Below are 19,641 nucleotides of genomic sequence, written 5' to 3' on the forward strand. Positions count from 1 at the left end.
AAACACTTGGCATGTATTAACGTATACATGATTGGAGATTTCTTGTCAGCATGCTATAATGACTCTATTTTGGTCATATAAGAATTTTATCAAACATATAGGGAGCATACTTTATTCAAAACACCTAATTAACACGGTTACACCAATCAACATGCATTTAGAAGGTTTTTATCATGAACATCACATAAATATCACATCCTAGGATCAAAGTTTGGAACTTTGTAAACAAAACATGAATTAAAAGTCAATAACAACATGAACTTCAATTTCAATTCACATGAATCATGAAAACTCATAAATATATCTAATATTTGAATTTAGATAAGGATTCTTGAACTTCTTGGGTGGAAGGAACCCAAGAATCAACATCTAACATACCTTAGTTCTTGATTTTTATGAATATTGACAGTGGAATTTTCTTGAATTTGGATCTTCAATTGGAAATCCTAAACTTGTTCTTGAGAAAAATTGAGAGAAACCACTATAGTTTGGATGAAATATGGTTGAATCATGTGTTTTAGGGTTATATAATAGTGGGAAAAGACTGAAATAACCCTGGTTTCATAGCTATTTTAATGATTAGAAAACTGGGTGCCGACGCGCAGGTTGACGCGATAACCGACGCGTCGCATCATGGTCATGGCGAGCCTTAGTACTTTTGACTCTGGCAACCTGAAAACTGTTAACCAATGTGATAGGTGATGAGGAGCTCCTGGATTGCATTGGTCCATTATTTTGGGACACCAAATATGCTCTAAACGCGGTCCAGAAAATCTGAAACTCATCAGGGAATACCTACTGATATAGCTGATCATGAATCAACTTATAGATCGACATTTAAGGGTCATATAGGTCAAGAAATAAGATTGCCAACTTATGAAGGCTAAAATGATTCTAAGTGTAAACACTTAGCTAAAGTTTTTAAGTCTGGAACCTCTTTGTAAGCTTTAACAGACTGAGTAAAGCTTTGAATTTTGCAGGGTCTTACAATATCTCCCCCTTGGGAAATTTTATCCTCGAATGGGACTGACTAGACCAAAAATACAAATAGACTGAACTTACTGGATATGAACATCTAAAACATGACTATATGATTGGAACTACTGATATACTTTAATTTCATACTGAACATGCATATCTGATGCATGGATACTTGAATGAGTTATTCTCATGAAAGAATGACTGAAATTACTTATAAGCTTGAGCTTCTTCTATTGAATATGCATATCTAATGCACAAATATCTGACTTATCTGACTCTCGAATGCATGACTGAATTTGCAATGATAACGGATACTGAATTTGTAAGGAATATCTGAACATGCAACCAAATGGGTTTAAGGACATAAAAACATTGGGTAATTATAAGGTATCTCCCCCTTAGACACTATGTCCCTCTAAGAATGCTTACTTTACTGAGATACTAGGAAAACTGAGGCGATGCATAAGGTACCTACGAACTGGATCACGACTAAACATCTGGGATCTGAAACTAATACATAACTCATGAACTTAACTAAACTCGTAACTACTAGGATGTTTTTCCTTGGAATAGTTACATTACTGAGATTTCTGATAGTATGACTAGATAAAAAGGTGAGAAAACAAACTATACGAACCTGACTGTCTGACTGCTAAACTGAATCACTGGCTTTACAAACTAACTTTTGCTGAAAATTAAGCTCAAAATAGAGCAAAGGATCTAATAATGCATATCATAAAGATGAAGGACTTATAACATATCCGAATCTATGTTAGGGAATCTTTTTGGATCATGATGGGTCTAGAGTACATAAAAAATATTTTGACGTTGGCCACTAGTGGTACTGGGAGTAGCGCCCTACTGACGCAAATATTTACCCCTCTGATCTAGAACTCTACACTCCCATATCCTGTGGGCTGGCTTACCACAACCAAAACATACCACGCTGCCTGCTCTACATGCACCTAGGTGGTTCTTACCACATTCTTCATAAATTAGATAGGTACGCTCACTTCTCGTACTACCCTGGGCTTTGGAGTCTGGTGCCCTATCAAGATTGCCATCTCTAAACTTTGGTACTGGTGTACTAGCTGAGGATGGAGTTGGGACTAAAACTTCTAACTATGCTGAGAACGGTTACCACTCTGCAACCTTTGTTGAGAAAAACTAAAACTACCTGTTCTGACTTTGTTATTCACTTTCTTTCTCTCCTTAACTTTCTCTAGCTTAATCTGTTGAGCGTACATCATTAATCTAGAAAGATCCATATCTGTATTGAGCATAGCAGTCCTACACTCCTTAACCACCAATCCAGACACACCAGAGAATGGATTAGACTGAGAGTCTTAACTTCAGCTCATGCTCACTGGCACGACATAAATACTGAAAGACTGGAAACTGTTCCTAAATCATCTTATAGACTCTTGTATATAAATGTGGCGTACAATACACCCAAGAACAAGACTCTACTTGATGCGGCTTTCAGACTTCTTAGGACAATATTGAACCTTAGGCTCTGATACCAAGTTTGTAATGCCCCGAGTCTGGTACCCTGGATGCTACATAGTGCTCATAATCTCGAAGGACCATAAGCTAACCCTTGACTGATATTTGTAACTAAGCACTGAATAATACACTATAAAAAATGCAAAAAACTAGCAGAAAACTTTCCATAAGGTTTAAATATCTGCAATACAATTGTAAATTGAATACTGATACATCTGTTTGAAAAGCCTGTAAATTTTCTGCACTGTGGAGTTGATAGGATAGGTCCCCAACTAACTCTATCTACTAAAATACTGAATCTAGTGCAATAATAAAATAAATATTATCCTCAAATAATGAGGACTCACTACTACATTTGCTACTACTGACTAAATATGAACTGCTAAGGGTGCTCTGGATCTCATACTTTTAAACCTATAATATAAACAACCATAGTGCAGAAAAGTATATGTCGGTACGATAAAATGTAATGGTATGCTAGAGGAGGTAAGGGTAAATGCAGGGCTTCATATGCATGAATAATACCGACTAAATAATCTGAGTATATTGAATGAGGATATATTCATGAATGTATAAACTATAACTGAAATCGTAGGAACATTGAATACCGAATTCTAATAACTTGATTTCTAATAACTAAGTCTACTGATACTGATATCTAATTGATTGAGGTTGATATCAGTCCTATCAAGTGGGTGATCTCTAAAAATATACTGATAATGAAGATGATTAACTAAATTTGAGATCAGTCCTATCTAGCAAGTGATCTCTAAATCTAAATGTACTTGATACTAATTGACTGTATTTGAGATCAGTCCTATCTAATAGGTGATCTCTGAATCTGTTCGTACTGATACTGATACTTCTTGACTAAATCTGAGATCAATCTTATCTAGCGGGTGATCTCTAAATCCATTGATAATACTAATAGGTGACTGTATCTAATAGGCCTAAATCTGTGCTACTGAACTGAGTTCTTTTAATGAGACTGATTCTGAAGCTGATACTGTGAGAGGTAGTCATTTAACTGACATGCCCCGAATCTGAATTAATGGGGTCCAACCTATAACCCTAGCTAGAAGGGTGTCAATACTGTGTCACGATTAAAGACAAATACTATGGATTCAGTCCGAATCTAGCAGGTGACCCCTGAGATCAGTCCTGTACTAGCGGGTGATCCATGAGTATGTAGTCCTATTTAACGGGTGACATATCATGCCTACGCTGGCTATGTAGTTCTAGAACTTAGGGATTCCTTCTAGGGACCTCAGTCCTATCTAGCGGGTGAGCCCATATCCCTAGGTTTGCTTGGTGCTGAATCCTACTCCTAACTGGAAGACACTGAACTGATTAATAATTCATACTAGGCTTGACTAAACTGTTATTAATCGTACTTGTTTGATTGACCTAAATTAAATTCACTGAGTTTTGTTGACTGACGGAATATTACTTAGTTCTGAATCAATTACTAAACTAAAGCTGGAATGCTACTGATACTGAGATTACTGAGATTTCCTAAGTTCTATAACTATCTGAGTTCTACTAAGTTTTGTAACTGGCTAAAAGTACTACTAAACTTGGCATGACTGAGATTATCGTGAAACTGACACTGGCTCTAGACAAGACAACTCATACATAATATGGTAATAGGCTATCATTCACTACATAATCAATTAGGCATCTCTTCAAGAACTTGGAAGTCTTAAACATGTAAATGTATAGGGAGTGAATACCATTATCTCATAATTCATTCAATAAGAAATGCCCATGAGTAGGAATGCATATAATATATCTTAATTCATTCACTAAGGCCTTTCAACGAAGACTCTGCATGCATTAACTTATACAAAATTGGAGATTTCTTGTTAACATGCTATAATGACTCTATTTCTGTCATATAGGGATTTTATCAAACATATGGGGAACATACTTTATTCAATACACCTAATTAGCATGGTTACCCAATCAACATGCATCTTGAAGGGGTTTATCATGAACATCACATAAATATCACATACTACAATCAAAGCTTGGAACTTTGGAAACAAAACATGAATTAAAAGTCAATAACAACATGAACTTCAATTTCAATTCACATAAATGATGAAAACTCATAAATATATATAATCTTTGAATTTATAAAAGGATTCTTGAACTTCTTGGGTGGAAGGAACCCAAGAATCAATATCTAACATACCTTAGTTCTTGATTTTTATGAAGATTGATGGTGGAATTTTCTTGAATTTGGATCTTCAATTGGAACCCTAATCTTGTTCTTGAGAGAAATTGAGAGAGCAACCACTATAGTTTGGGTGAAATATGGTTGAATCATGTGTTTTAGGGTTATATAAGAGCGGGAAAGATACTGAAACAACCCTGGGGTTACGGCTATTTTAATGACTGGAAAATGGGGTGCTGACGCGTTAGTCGATGTGGTGCATCACATCAAGACCATGTCGAGCCTCAGTACTTTTAACTCTAGCAAGTTGCAACAATGTTAACCAACACTATAGGCGATGCGGCATGCCTGGATCGCGTTGGTCCACTGCTTTGGGACATTAAACACGGTCTAAACGTGGTCCAAAAAATCTAAAACTCATCTGGGAACACCTGCTGACATAGTTAATTTATGAATCAACTTAAAGATCAACATTTAAAAGTCGTATGGGTCGAGAAATAAGATTGCCAACTTATGAAGGCTAAAAAGATTCTAAGTGTAAACACTTAGCTGAAGTTTCTAAGTCTGGTACCTCTTTTTAAACTTTAACAGACTAAGTAAAGCTTGGAATTTTGCAGGGTCTTACATGACCATCCCGATTTTTGGCCTTGCCGCAACACACCACTATTGCGCCAAGCCACTGGAAAAGGGAGAACTAGTACCTGGACAAATGGTGTGACGTGCCACCATCACGGTAAGCATGTGGATCCAATTCCGGCCATCTCTGCGATACGCCATGATTGCGGAGGCCCACTGAAAATTGACAAATGGGAAATTGGCCTGCTTCGTGATGCGCCATGATCACGGAGTCACACAGGAAATCAACAATTATCATTTAGGTTCTCTACGCGATGCACTAAGGGTTAAGATAATGATGTTTTACAACTGAAACTTAAAATCTCCATAACTTCTTACCCGGTTATCAAATTTGGACAAATTTTATATTATTGGAAAGTTAATTGAATTTCCTACGTAATGGTAGGCTCTAAACTGAAGAATAATGAGTGTTTTAAAATTTTATACATGTATACTCATGTATTGGGACTTAGATAATGCTAGGGAAATATAAGGTGTTATAATATCTCTCCTTTAGGATCATTCATCCCCGAATGAAACTGGTTAAGCTGAGGAAACTATTGGACTGAGCTTACACACTAAATATGCATGTCTGATGCATGGAATACATGACTGAACTGATTCCTAAATTCACAACTGACATAAACATGATATGCAGCTGAAACTGAGCATGAAAGAGAAAAAAATCTTAAGAAGATTGGTGCCTTATACTAAATCTGGATTTGTGGAGAAGATATGAGGGTACTTGGTTTGCATGTTTGCCTCTGATTCCTAAGTGGCTCCCTCAATGACCTGATTCCTCCAAAGAACTTTGCCCAGTGGAACTTCTTTATTCCTTAGTCTGTAAACTTGATAACCAAGAATTTCGACTGGGACTTCCTCAAAGGAAAGACTATTCTAAATATCTACACTTTCTAAGGGAACAAATACAGCTGGATCACAAAAATACTTTTTCAATAACGAGACATAGAACACTGGGTGTACTGAGGCTAAATCTAAAGGTAAGTCAAGCTCATCAGCTACCTTTCTGTAATGACTGAGAATTCTGAAGGGACGGACATATTAGGGACTGAGTTTCCCTTTATTTCTGAATCTCTTCACTCTGTTCATGGGAGAGATTTTCAAGTACACAAAGTCACTGACCTCAAACTCTAAATCAATTCTCCTTACATCGGCTTACGATTTTTGTCAGCTCTAGGTATCCCTAAGCCTTTGTCTGATCATCTGAACCTTTTTTAATGTATCAACCACTAAGTGAGACCCTATTATTGTAGCTTCACCTACTTCAAACTAACCAATTGGAGATCTACATCTCTTACCATAGAGAGCCTCAAATGGAGCCATATGAATACTAGAATGATAACAGTTATTGTTACTGAATTCAATCAAAGGCAAATGGTCATCTTAACTACCTTGAAAGCAACAACGCATGCTCTTAGCATATCCTCAAGAGTCTAAATAGTCCTTTCTTCCTGATCGTCTATCTGAGGGTGGAAGTCTGTACTGAGGTGGACTTAGGTACCAAGACCTTTTGGAACACGTTCCAAAAGTAAGAGGTAAACGGAGTACCTCTATCTGAGATGATAGATAAGGGAACACTATGCAACCTAACCAACTCTTTAAGATAGAGATTGGCATAGTCCTCGACTAAATAATAGGTATGGACTAGCAAGAAATGAGCTAATGTGGTCTTCCTATCTACGATAACCCAAATAGAGTCATGATGATGATGGGTACAAGGCAAACCTATCACAAAGTCCATGTTCACTTCCTTCCATTTCCACATAGGATTACTAAAGTCCTGCATAGACCCACTAGGTTTTTGGTGCTCAACCTTAACTTGCTGACATGTAGACCACTTATCTACATACTCTGTAATATCTCTCTTCATCCCACTCCACCAATAGATTTACCGCAAATTATGGTACATCTTAGTAGAGAAAACCTCCACTTTCTGATCTTTGACTAATTCTTTCAATTTAACTAGAATGGGATCTCTATCCTATTTTTGCTTCACCTCAGAGACTAGAGATGACTCTAAGCTACTCTGCACCCATACACTACCTTCTACTAAATCGAGTAACTAGACTCTTAGTTAGGAAAGCTGATGAACTTCCTGAGCTAACTTCTTATTATCATCCTCAACATGAGCTAAACTACCCATAGTCGTTCTACTGGTAGCATCAGCTACTATATTGGCCTTGCCCATATGATATATAACACTCATGTCAAAATCTTTCAATAACTCTAACCATCTTCTCTGATGTAAATTCAAATTTTTCTGAGAGAACACATATTGAAGGCTTTTATGATCTGCGAACACATCTACATGCACCCTATAAAAGTAATGCCTCCAAATCTTTAAGGAAAATACCACAGCTGCTAGCTCAAGATTATAAGTCGAATAATTTTTCTCATGGGGTTTAAACTGTCTGGAGGCGTAGGCTATGACCTCATCTCTCTATATGAGGACATAACCCAAACCTACTCTAGATGCATCACAGTACACAATGAAACTATCTGAACTATTTGGTAGAGTCAAGAATGGGGTTGAGGTAAGTCGAGTCTTCAACTCCTGAAAACTCTTTTTGCATGAATCTGACCACTAAAACTTAACTTTCTTCTGAATGAATCTGGACATGGGGGATGCAATAGAAGAAAGCCCTTCAACAAACTGTAACACTTCAGTTTTCTGAATCGGAATGCTACATGGTGCCCATGACCCCGAAGGACCACAAGCTAACCCATGACTGATATCTGTACTTGAGCACTAAATAACCATACTATAAAATATATGGAAACATAATACTGTAAGGCCATAAGGTTCAAATCTAAATAAACATCTGATAAAATAATGTCTGAAAATGGTATAACAATACCAACACAAATATGAAATAACTATCTGACATGCTAAAGTCTGAAAGCCTCTAACTATATTGAATAAGCAGTTAAAGAAAATGTCTCTAACTAACTCCATCAACTGAAAACTAAACTAAAATGATAAATAAAGTAATAATCATATCATCCTCAAATGAAAAGGACTCACTACTGACACTGACTGCTGAAATCTGCAATGCTACTGCTGCTCTAAAACTCGTGCCTCTGAACCTATGGTGTAATATTAAAAGAAAACATCATAGCACAAATATGTCAGTACAACTGAATATACTGAGTATATGAGTGAGGTAGGCTATATGCAAAGGGATTAGATGTATGAACAATGCTAACTGATATAAACATGAGAATACATACATGCACAAATAACTGTAACTAAACTCGTTGTGATACTAACTACTGAGTCTAAATACTGACACATGAGTTTACTGATACTGAGATACTGAATGATTGAGCTTACTGATATAGATATTTGGGTCACTAATAAGTAAGGAAATGATACTGTATTATAAAATACTGAGAGACTGATATTATATTACTGATAAGTGAATGATTGTTTTTGACGGTTCTGATTATGAAAAATTGGTTTGATTGACTGTATCTGACAGTCCTAAAACTGAATACTGATAACATGGTTTATCGATATCTAGCATAACTAATAAGTGAGTTCTAATAACTAATATAACTGATAATATGAATGACTGTATATGACAGTCCTAAATCTAATGGAACTATCTGAGTTCTATAATGTATCTGAGTTGACTGTATCTGATAGTCCTGAAAATTGAATAACTATCTGATTTTTATTACTGAGCTTGAATGACTGTATGTGATACTCCTGATTCTGTAACTGAAACTGTGGGAGAATTCATCTAACCGACATGCCCCAAATATGCTTTAATAGCTAAATTGGGGTCCAATCTGTACCTTGATTGGAAGGGTGCCAATACCTTACCACGGGTAAAGAAAAGCTATAGTGACCCTCAAATATGGCAGTGGCCCCATAAGAGAATGGTGGGTATCTGCCTCATCAACTCTAAAGTTAGTAGTGTTGATGTCTCAACCTACGCAGGCTACATAGTTCTGAAACACAAGGATTGCTTCTAGGAATCTCACCCTCAATCTGACAGTGTGGATTCCCATCCTTGTGTAAGCTCGGTGTTGAATCCTACTCCCATCTAAATAGACACTGAACATGAATATTGAGCAGAGTTACTGAGTTCTAATACTACTTACTACTGACTAAGTTTATGAGATTTCTGAGAATACTGAGTTACTGCATTTTTCCTGAGTCACATGACTGACTGAGTTCTATGGAACATGGATTGACTGTGGATATCGTGAAAACATGATATGGCTCTAGGCACATAACAATATTTTTTGGGTACTAGTACCCCCAGGACTCGATGGAAGGAAACTGACACAACATGACAATTCTTGATCATTGGACTAAAGTCCATATTTCATAACATCATAACTTGAAGATTTCATACTATACATGGTTCTTGCAAATCCTATACAAGAAAGGGACTTCATATAATCAACATGCCATGAATTCATCAATCTAGTTTTATGATAATCCCATCAAAATTCACAACCAATCATGGGCATCTCATACAATATCTTTAATTTAATACAATAGCAGGGAAATTATGTTGAACATCAGCATGGAGCATGGACTAGTCATTTAGGACCTATTATGTCATAAAAGCATGATTTCAAGTCTCTTAAGTATTTTCACAAACACCTTACATGCACATCTTAGGCATAGGTGGATTCATCAAGATTACAAGTATTCAACCACCAATTTCACATATTTATACATCATATACCACCATGGTTTCACACAAGCATACAAGGATCCCATCTTAGGCATCATCCAACTTCAACAACATAAATTAATGGTTCTTAATTTAAAAGAGGGTTCTTGAGCTTTATGGATAAAAGGGATCCATAAATCAACACTGTGCATACCTTAGATTAAGAATCCGTGGAAATTTATGGTGATCTTGGCTTGAATCTTGAAATCCCCAATTGAACCCTTACTTATTCTTGATAATCTTGGAGAGAAATTGAGAAAAAGCAGTATATTATGGTCTCAAATGTCATTAATCCCATGTTGTGGAGTATATATAGGGGTGGAAGGTGACCGAAATGCCTCTAAAGAAAGAGATAAAGACACAACCGTCCCTCTACTGACTGTCTAATAGGCTGAAGTAAATTGATCATAACTTTTTACTCCAATGTTCAAATTGGATTAAACCAATTGCATTGGAAAGAAGACTAAAATATATTTCAATTGATATATAGCAGCTCTCACAGTTTATTATATACAAAAAGTTATGATCATTAGAAGTTGACTAAAATTGTGACTTGAAATGCACCTGGAATGAGGAAGCATTTCAAACCAATGAGTTAGCCACTGAAATGAGCCCAAAATGTACCCGGAATGTGTCCAATGCATACTGGGGGCTTTCCCTATTGCAACGTAACTTGAAAATTCAAAAACGGAGGTTGGGAAGGTCATCAAATAAATTCCCAAAGTTAGGAGGTCTAAAATGAGATTAAGTGTTAAACTTGAATACTTAGCAAAATTTTTATAAGTGTTAGAATCTCTCATAAAGCTTTACGAGCTGAATTTGACATACAATTTTTACGGGGTCTTACAATATCTCCCCCTTGGGAACATTCGTCCTCAAATGAGACAGACAGAGAGGGGAAATAATAAGATGGACATGAGCTAATCATGAATGAGTAAAACGTGATTTCATGACTGATAAGTTGAATTTATATCATACTTGACATGCATATATGATGCATAATTATACAACTGATCTGATACATGAATGCATGACTGAATAGGCAATGGTACTTAGTACCAAGCTTGTAATGGGAACGTGAGCATGAATTTGGATACCAATTTTGGTATTGAAAGCTGAACATGAAACTAAATGAGTTCAAGGAAGACTGTTACCTTGAACTGAACATGTTGATGAGCCTGAGATTTATTACCAATTATGCCTAAGCAAAAATATGAGAACGTAACTGAGTTTGGAACATGATGCTTGAACTGAATATCATGATCTGAACTAAGTCTGTAACGTGTGACATGGAATGAGTATTGTGAACTAAACTAAGCCATTAAGTATATGGCTTATGACTGAGATTTTGGAGCAAGAGGGTCAACTTATGAGTAACCCTTCCTCAAAACTGGACTCACTAAGAGAAAGAGAGCGGCATGTTTATGTCATAAAGGCTTAGGGAATTAGAGCGTATCTCCTCCTTGGGACACTATGTCCCTTGAAGAAGGCTGGACTGAGTGTGCTGAAATATTGAGAAAAACTGAGGCGATGATTAAGGCACGTAGGAACTGAATCATGACTGATTATCTAGGTTCTGAAACTGAGGTATGATACATAAACTAGGCTGAGCTTGCATCTACATGTTTGGTTCATCTGAGAATGGTTTCATTCATGATATTTTAGATAGTGTGAATAAATGGAAAGATAGGAAATCAAACTGCATGAACTTGTTTGTTTGAGACTAACACATGCTGAAAACTCATATAGGGAGAAAGCGAATCTTGGCCTTATTTGAGCAGGACATCAGAATAAGAGATCGCTACATGATGGGGATTCTTGTATTAGGAGGTAAGGCCTATGAATCATCATTTAAGATAAAGTGGATAAGCCCCCTACACTGCAACTGAGACTACTGAAAAGATTCAGGTAGGTGCTGAGAATGAATATATAGATATACTGACTTATCTGATTAGCTGAATAACTGGTAGTTGAATACTGGAATTGTAAAACTGAACTGTACTTAGTCTGGATAGCTGGCTGAGACTATAGAGTATTACACATAAGAGTAAGGTCTAACTAAGTAGAATGAGGTAACTGAGCATGAATTTCATGAAAACTATATTATTTAAAAATAGAAGACAAAACAGATCACATAATTTAGAAATATTCCATAGTCTAAGGTATCAAAATACCTATAACTGAATAACTAATAACTATAGGCTATGATCAAGAAAGTCTGAAACTGAACTAAGTTTCTAAGCTGAAGACTGATCTGAAGCTGAACTATAACTAAGACTATAACTGGGACTATTTCTAGAACTGAATACTGGTTTTTGGATATTGGGCAAATATTGATTACTGATGTTGGAATATTGAAATACTAAACTCTGGGACTGAAACTAATTACTGAGTACTGAATGCTGAAACTATAATTGAGATGGTAACTGAGTTTTAATGGCCATGAGATGGGGACTGACATAAGTCAAGGATTTGAATGTACACTTACACTCGGTACTTTCCCAACTTCTAAATACAATCTCTCGCTAGCCTTTTACTTGCACACTAACATGACATTAAAGCCTATTTTCATAACTACACCTTTGTGTAACATGAGCAAGCAACAATCTTCTCTTAACATGAAATATTTACTCTCACCCATCGAAGCACTGCTTATCACTACACTGATTTCACAAGGAGAGCTCACTAAAGGGTTAAAATCAGAAGGACCTGAAGCAAGAATAGATACAAACTGAACTTGACATATGACTGAAACTTTAAGGAATAAAATATCAATAGTATAAATTTACCAATAAGGTCTGAACTGAGCATATACATGACGTAGTTTGAATGTATCTGATATGTAGGGGCATATCATGAGTCATGGAAGCTGAGTATACTGTAAAGAGTGACATGTGTACATGAGTCATCAGTTGCATGACCTGAGTTTGGAGTTTCTATGTTCATGAGACATGATTTGTAACACTGAGTGAACTAGAAGTGAATACGATTCTATGGAAAATATGTGAATATAAGTTGTGTTCATGAAACTGAGATGTGAAGCATGTATAAGCATCAGGCTGACTGAAGTACAAAACTTTGTACTGAGATAAGGATGGGTCGAAAATCAGCTTCCCTTACTACTTTTCTATATATACTGGCACTACTACTGGAATCTTAGGGCCTGACTTGGTAACTTGCTCTATCCACTATCTGTAGGACTGTGAGATTCACTGCTTCTGTTACCTTAAAAGTAAGGTGGAGTTGACATGAGTGAAGCATGATAAAAATCTACGTGAATTTCTTAAGGAACCTTTCCATACCATGATCTAAGAAATGAAAGAGGGGAAACTGTTCCTAAAACATCTCATAGGCTCCTGAACATAAGTATGGTGCACAACACACCCATGTATAAGACTCTATTAGATGCGGCTTTTAGACTTCCAAGGACAATATTGAACCTTAGGATCTGATACCAAGTTTGTAACACCCCAATTTTCTAAACTAGAATGCTACATGGTGCCTATGACCCTGAAGGACCACAAGCTAACCCATGACTGATATTTGTACCTAAGCATTGAATAAACAAACTATAAAATATACGGAAACATAATACTGTAAGGCCATAAGGTTCAAATCTGAATAAACATCTGATAAACTAATGTCTGAAAATAGTATAACAATACCAACACAAATCTAAAATAACTGCCTGACATGCTGTAGTCTGAAATCCTCTAGCTGTACTGAATAAGGAGTTAAAGGAACATGTCTCCAATTAACTCCATCAACTGAAAACAAAACTGAAATGATTAAGAAAGTAATAATCATATCATCCTCAAATGAAGAGGACTCACTGCTAACACTAACTGTTTAAATCTACAATGCTACTACTCTGAAACTCGTGCCTCTAAACCTATGGTGTAATATTAAATGAAAGCATCATAGCGCAAATGTGTTAGTACGACTGAATGTACTGAGTATACGAGTTTGGTAGGCTATATACAAAGGGTTTATATACATGAAAAATGCTGACTATTATGAACGTGAGAATACATACATGCACAGATAACTGTAACTGAACTCATCGTGATACTGACTACTGAGTCTGAATGCTGACACAGGAGTTTACTGATACTGAGATACTGAATGATTGAGTTTACTGATATTGATATTTGGGTCACTAATAAGTGAGGAACTGATACTGTATTATGGAGTATTGACACACTGATATTATATTACTGATAAATAAATAATCATTTTTTACAATTCTAATTATGAAGAACTGGTCTGATTGACTGTATCTGACAGTCCTAAAACTGAATACTGATAACATGGTTTACCAATATCTAGAATGATTGATAAGTAAGTTCTGATAACTGATATAACTGATAACATGAATGATTATATCTGACAGTCCTAAATCTAATGGAACTATCTGAGTTCTGTACTGTATCTGGGTTGACTGTATTTAATAGTCCTAAAAACTGAAGAACTATCTGAGTTCTATTACTGATCCTGAATGACTATATATGACAGTCCTAATTCTGTAACTGAAATTGTTGGAGAATTCATCTAATCGACATGCCCCGAATGTGCTTCAACAGCTAAATCGGGGTCCAATCTGTACCCTGATTGGAAGGGTGCCAACACCATGCCACGGGTAAAGATAATTTATGAGTGACCCTAAAATATGGCAATGTCCCCATAAGAGAACGGTGGGTATTCGCCTCATCAACTTTAAAGTTAGTAGTGTTGATATCTCAAACTATGCTGGCTACATAGGTCATGAACACAAGGATTGCTTCTAGGAATCTCACCCTCAATCTGGCAGTGTGGATTTCTATCCTTGGGTTCGCTCGGTGCTGAATCCTATTCCCAACTGAATAGAAACTGAACATGAATACTGAGTTGAGTTACTGAGTTCTATTGACTGGCAGAATACTACTTACGACTGACTGAGTTCATGTGATTTCTGAGAATACTAAGTTACTGCATTTTTCCTTAGTCACATGACTGACTGAGTCCTATCGAAATGGCTTTACTGTGTATATCGTGAAAACAAGACATGGATCTAGGCACGCAGCTATATTTTTTGGGTGCAAGTACCCCCAGGACTCGATGGAAGGAAACTGACACAACATGACAATTCTTGATCATTGGACTAAAGTCCACATTTCATAACATCATAACTTGAAGATTTCATACTATACATGGTTCTTCAAAATCCTATACAAGAGAGGGATTTCATATAATCAACATGCCATGAGTTCATCAATCTAGTTTCATGGTCATCCCATCAACATTCACAACCATATCATGAGCATCTCATACAACATCTTCAGTTCAAGACAATAGCATAGAAATTATGTTGAACATGAGCATAGAGCATGGACTAGTCATTTAGGACCTATTATGTCATAAAAGCATGATTTCTAGTCTCTTAGGTGTTTTCACAAACACCTTACATGAACATCTTAGGCATAGGTAGATTTATCAAGATTACAAGCATTCAACCACCAATTTCACATATTTATACATCATATACCGCCATGGTTTCACACAAACATACAAAGATCCCATCTTGGGCATCATCCAACTTCAACAATATAAATTCATGGTTCTTAATTTAAAATAGGGTTCTTGAGCTTTATGGATGAAAGGGATCCATAAATCAACACTACGTATACCTTAGATTAAGAATCCATGGAAATTACGGTGATCTTGGATTGAATCTTGAAACTCCCAATTGAACCCTTAATTGTTCTTGATAATCTTGGAGAGAAATTGAGCAAAAGGAGTATATTCTGGTCTCAAATGTCATTAATTCCATGTTATGGAGTATAAATAGGGGTGGAAGGTGACCAAAATGCCCCGAAAGAAAGAGAGAAAGACGTAGATGTCCCTCTGTTGACTGTTTGACTAATTGAAGTAAATTGATCATTACTTTTTACTCCAATGTTCAAATTGGATGAAACCAATTGTATTGGAAAGAATACTCAAATATATTTCCATTTATATATAGAATCTCTCACAGTTCATTATATACAGGAAGTTATGATCGTTCGAAGTTGACTAAAATTTTAACCTGAAATGCGCCCGGAATGTGGGAGCATTTTAAACCAGTGAGTTAGCCACTGAAATGAGCCCAAAATGCGCCCGGAATTTGTACAATGCATACTAGGGGCTTTCCCCATTGCAACTCAACTTGAAAATCCAAAAACGGAGGTCGGGAAGGTCGTCAAATAAATTTCCAAAGTTAGGAGGTCTAAAATGATATTAACTGTTGAACTTTAATACTTAGAAATTTTTTTATAAGTGTTGGAATCTCTCATGGAGCTTTACGAGCTGAATTTGACATGCGATTTTTACGGGTCTTACACAAACCAACGGTAATAGCCAGCTAAACCCAAGAAACTCCTGATATCTGATGGAGAGATGGGTCTAGGCCAATTTCTCACCGCTTTAATCTTTTGAGGATCAACTCAAATGCCATCACCAAAAATAATATGACCAAGGAATGCTATTGATCTTAGCCAGAATGCACACTTACTAAATTTAGCAAACAATTGATGAGCTCTAAGAGTCTGAAGCACTATGCTGAGATAGTATGCAAGACCGCTTTCTCTACCAGAATAGACAAGAATGTCATTAATGAAGACTATGACGAACATGTCCAAGTACTGCTTGAACACTCAGTTTATCAAGTCCATAAAGGCTGCTGGGGCATTTGTAAGACCAAAGAACATGGATAGAGATTCAATGTGACCATAATGAGTTTGGAAAACTATTTTTGGAATGTCACATTCTTTGATTCTAAGATGATGATAGCCTGGTCTGAGGTCAATCTTTGAAAAGTAACTGGAACCCTGAAGTTGGTCGAACAAGTCATCGATTCTAGGAAGTGGGTATTTATTCTTGACTATGACCTTGTTCAACTAATGGTAGTCTATGAACATTTTGAGAGAACTGTCTTTTTTATGCATGAATAGAACAGGTGTGTCCCATGGGGAGACACTAGGTCTGATAAATCCCTTACAATTTTTTGAGTTCAGCTGGAGCCATTCTATATGGAGGAATAGATATAGGCTGAGTATTTGGGAGAAGGTTTATTTTGAAGTTGATTTCTCTTTCTGGAGGAACTTTGAGAAGATCTTCAGGAAATATATCTGAGAATTCATTTACTACTGGGACTGACTAAAGAGTAGGATTTTCTAAGTTAGAGTATGTGACTCGTACAAGATGATAGACATACCCCTTGGATATCATCTTTCTGGCCCTAAGGTGAGAAATCAACTGACCCCTAAGAGTTATCGTACTACCCCTCTATTCAAGGAATGGTTCATTTGGAAACTAAAAATGAACTATTCTATTTCTACAATCAACTGAGGTTTAGCATGAGTAGAGCCAATCCATGTCGAGAATGACGTCAAAATTTATCATCTCTAACTCTACGAGATTAACTGAAGTAACTTCTTGAGATATTATGACCGGACATTTCTTGTATACTTGTATGGCTACAACAGAAATGCCCACTGGGTTAGACACTAAAAAGGGATCTGCTAGATTTTCGAGACTAACTTTGAAATTGACAGCTATATATGGATTTACAAAATAAAGAGAAACTCCATGGTCTAGTAAAGCATAAAAATATAAGTGAAAGACATGCAACATACCAGTAACTATGTCGGGAGAATTTTTTTGATCTTGGTGGGAATGAAGAGCATATAATTTGTTCAGACGCTAACCATTGGTAGCAATGGAAGCAGCACCCTGCTGAGTTGGGTGGTCGGATGGAACTGACGACTGATGAGACTGGCCCTATTGGCGTGCATCCCTACGTTTATAAGAAACTACCCGACACCCCCGAATCTGATAGCCTGGCTTGCCACACCCGAAGTACACATCACTACCCGCTCTACACTCACCCTGATGGTGTCTACCACACTTTTGATATAAAGGATTGATATGAGCACTACTAACACTGACCTAGGACTGACAGCTTGGTTCTCTATCCTTATTGTCATTTCTGAATTTGGGTATTGGAGCACAGGCTGAAAAAGGTACTGGGGCTGAAGACCTCTAATGAAACTGAGGATGGTTACCACCTTTTGACTTTGGCTGATTGAAATTAAAACTACTTGTCCTATCCCTCTTGTTTCCTCTCTCTCTTTCTTTAATCTTCTACTCCTCTATCTATTGATCATAAACCGTCATCCTAGACAAGTCCATCTTACTGATCAGCATTGTAGTCCTACTCTCCTTGACAACACTATCAGATATGCTAGATACAAAATTACTCATCTTAGACCTACTGTCAGCTACCACATAAGGAGCATATATAGCTAACAGAATGAACTTGAGAGAATAATCCCTCATACTCATGCTGCCTTACCTCAAATTAAGAAATTATCACACCTTGGCCTCCCTCGACTCTAATGGAAAGAACCTGTCCAAGAAAGACATGGAAAAAATCTGAGACCAAGCCTATCTGACAGATGGTCATGAATCAATGGAACTATCTGAGTTCCTCACTGAGATAGACGACAGTACCTTACAGTTCTGATTTCTATAGATTGATACTGAAACTGCAACTATGGGAAGTAGTTACTTAACCGACATGCCTCAACCTCCCATAGGTGGGGTCCAATCTATATCCCCAGCTGGAAGGGTGTCAATACTGTGCAACGGGTAAAGACCTCTCTAGTCAAGCTTCTCTAACGGATAACCCTCACAGAAAGTCAACCTAAGGCAATATAATAGTCAAATATCTCTAATAGTGACAGCCTCAACCTAAGGCAATATAATAGTCAAATATCTCTAATGGTGACAGCCTCTACTTATGGGGACTCCTGCATCCTGCATTGTCTAGATAGTTTTGGAGTTCAGGGATTGCTCCTAGCGACTCGGCCACTCTCTAACGGGGAGTCGCCATCCCTTCCCTCACTCGGTGCTAGCTCCTACTCCCAACTGAAAGACTCTGAACTGAATTTTCAACTGAACATAAACTAAACCAAATCTGATACTGATCACATTTCTCAAATGATCTGATTGAGTCAAGCTAAATTCACATGGTTCCGTAACTGACGGAATACTACTGAATCAGGGTATGTAACTAACGATACAGAGTTTGAATAGATTACTCAGTCACTACCGAGGTCAGAACTGAACACTTGAATACAACTAGATCTGAGTTGAGTACAGCGCTGAGGCTAGATTACTAGTGATAAAGGGATTACGAAGATTACTGAGATTACAGAAATTTCTTACGTTTTGTATCTGTATGAGGATACATAGTTCTATAATTCACTAAGTTTTAAGAATCATGGCCCGACTGGGATTATCGTGAAAACTGACACAGGCTGTAGACAGCAGCTAAATTATTGGGTATAAATACCCCCAGGACTCGATAACACAAATGTAAGACATAACCATTCTTGAATAGTTATAACCATGTTCATCCATTCATCATCATAATCAACAAAGCATCTCTTCAAGCATTTAGGAATCACAACTATATATTCACCATCACAATCACTAAGGCATCACTTCAAGCAGTTAGGAATCATAAATATCAATTCATCATCATAATTACTAAAGCATCTCATCAAGCATGTAGGAATAACAACCATATATTCACCATCACAATTACTAAGGCGTCACTTCAAG

This window comes from Capsicum annuum, chromosome 1, assembly GCF_002878395.1.
Source record: "Capsicum annuum cultivar UCD-10X-F1 chromosome 1, UCD10Xv1.1, whole genome shotgun sequence".
In the NCBI taxonomy this organism is placed as follows: domain Eukaryota; kingdom Viridiplantae; phylum Streptophyta; class Magnoliopsida; order Solanales; family Solanaceae; genus Capsicum; species Capsicum annuum.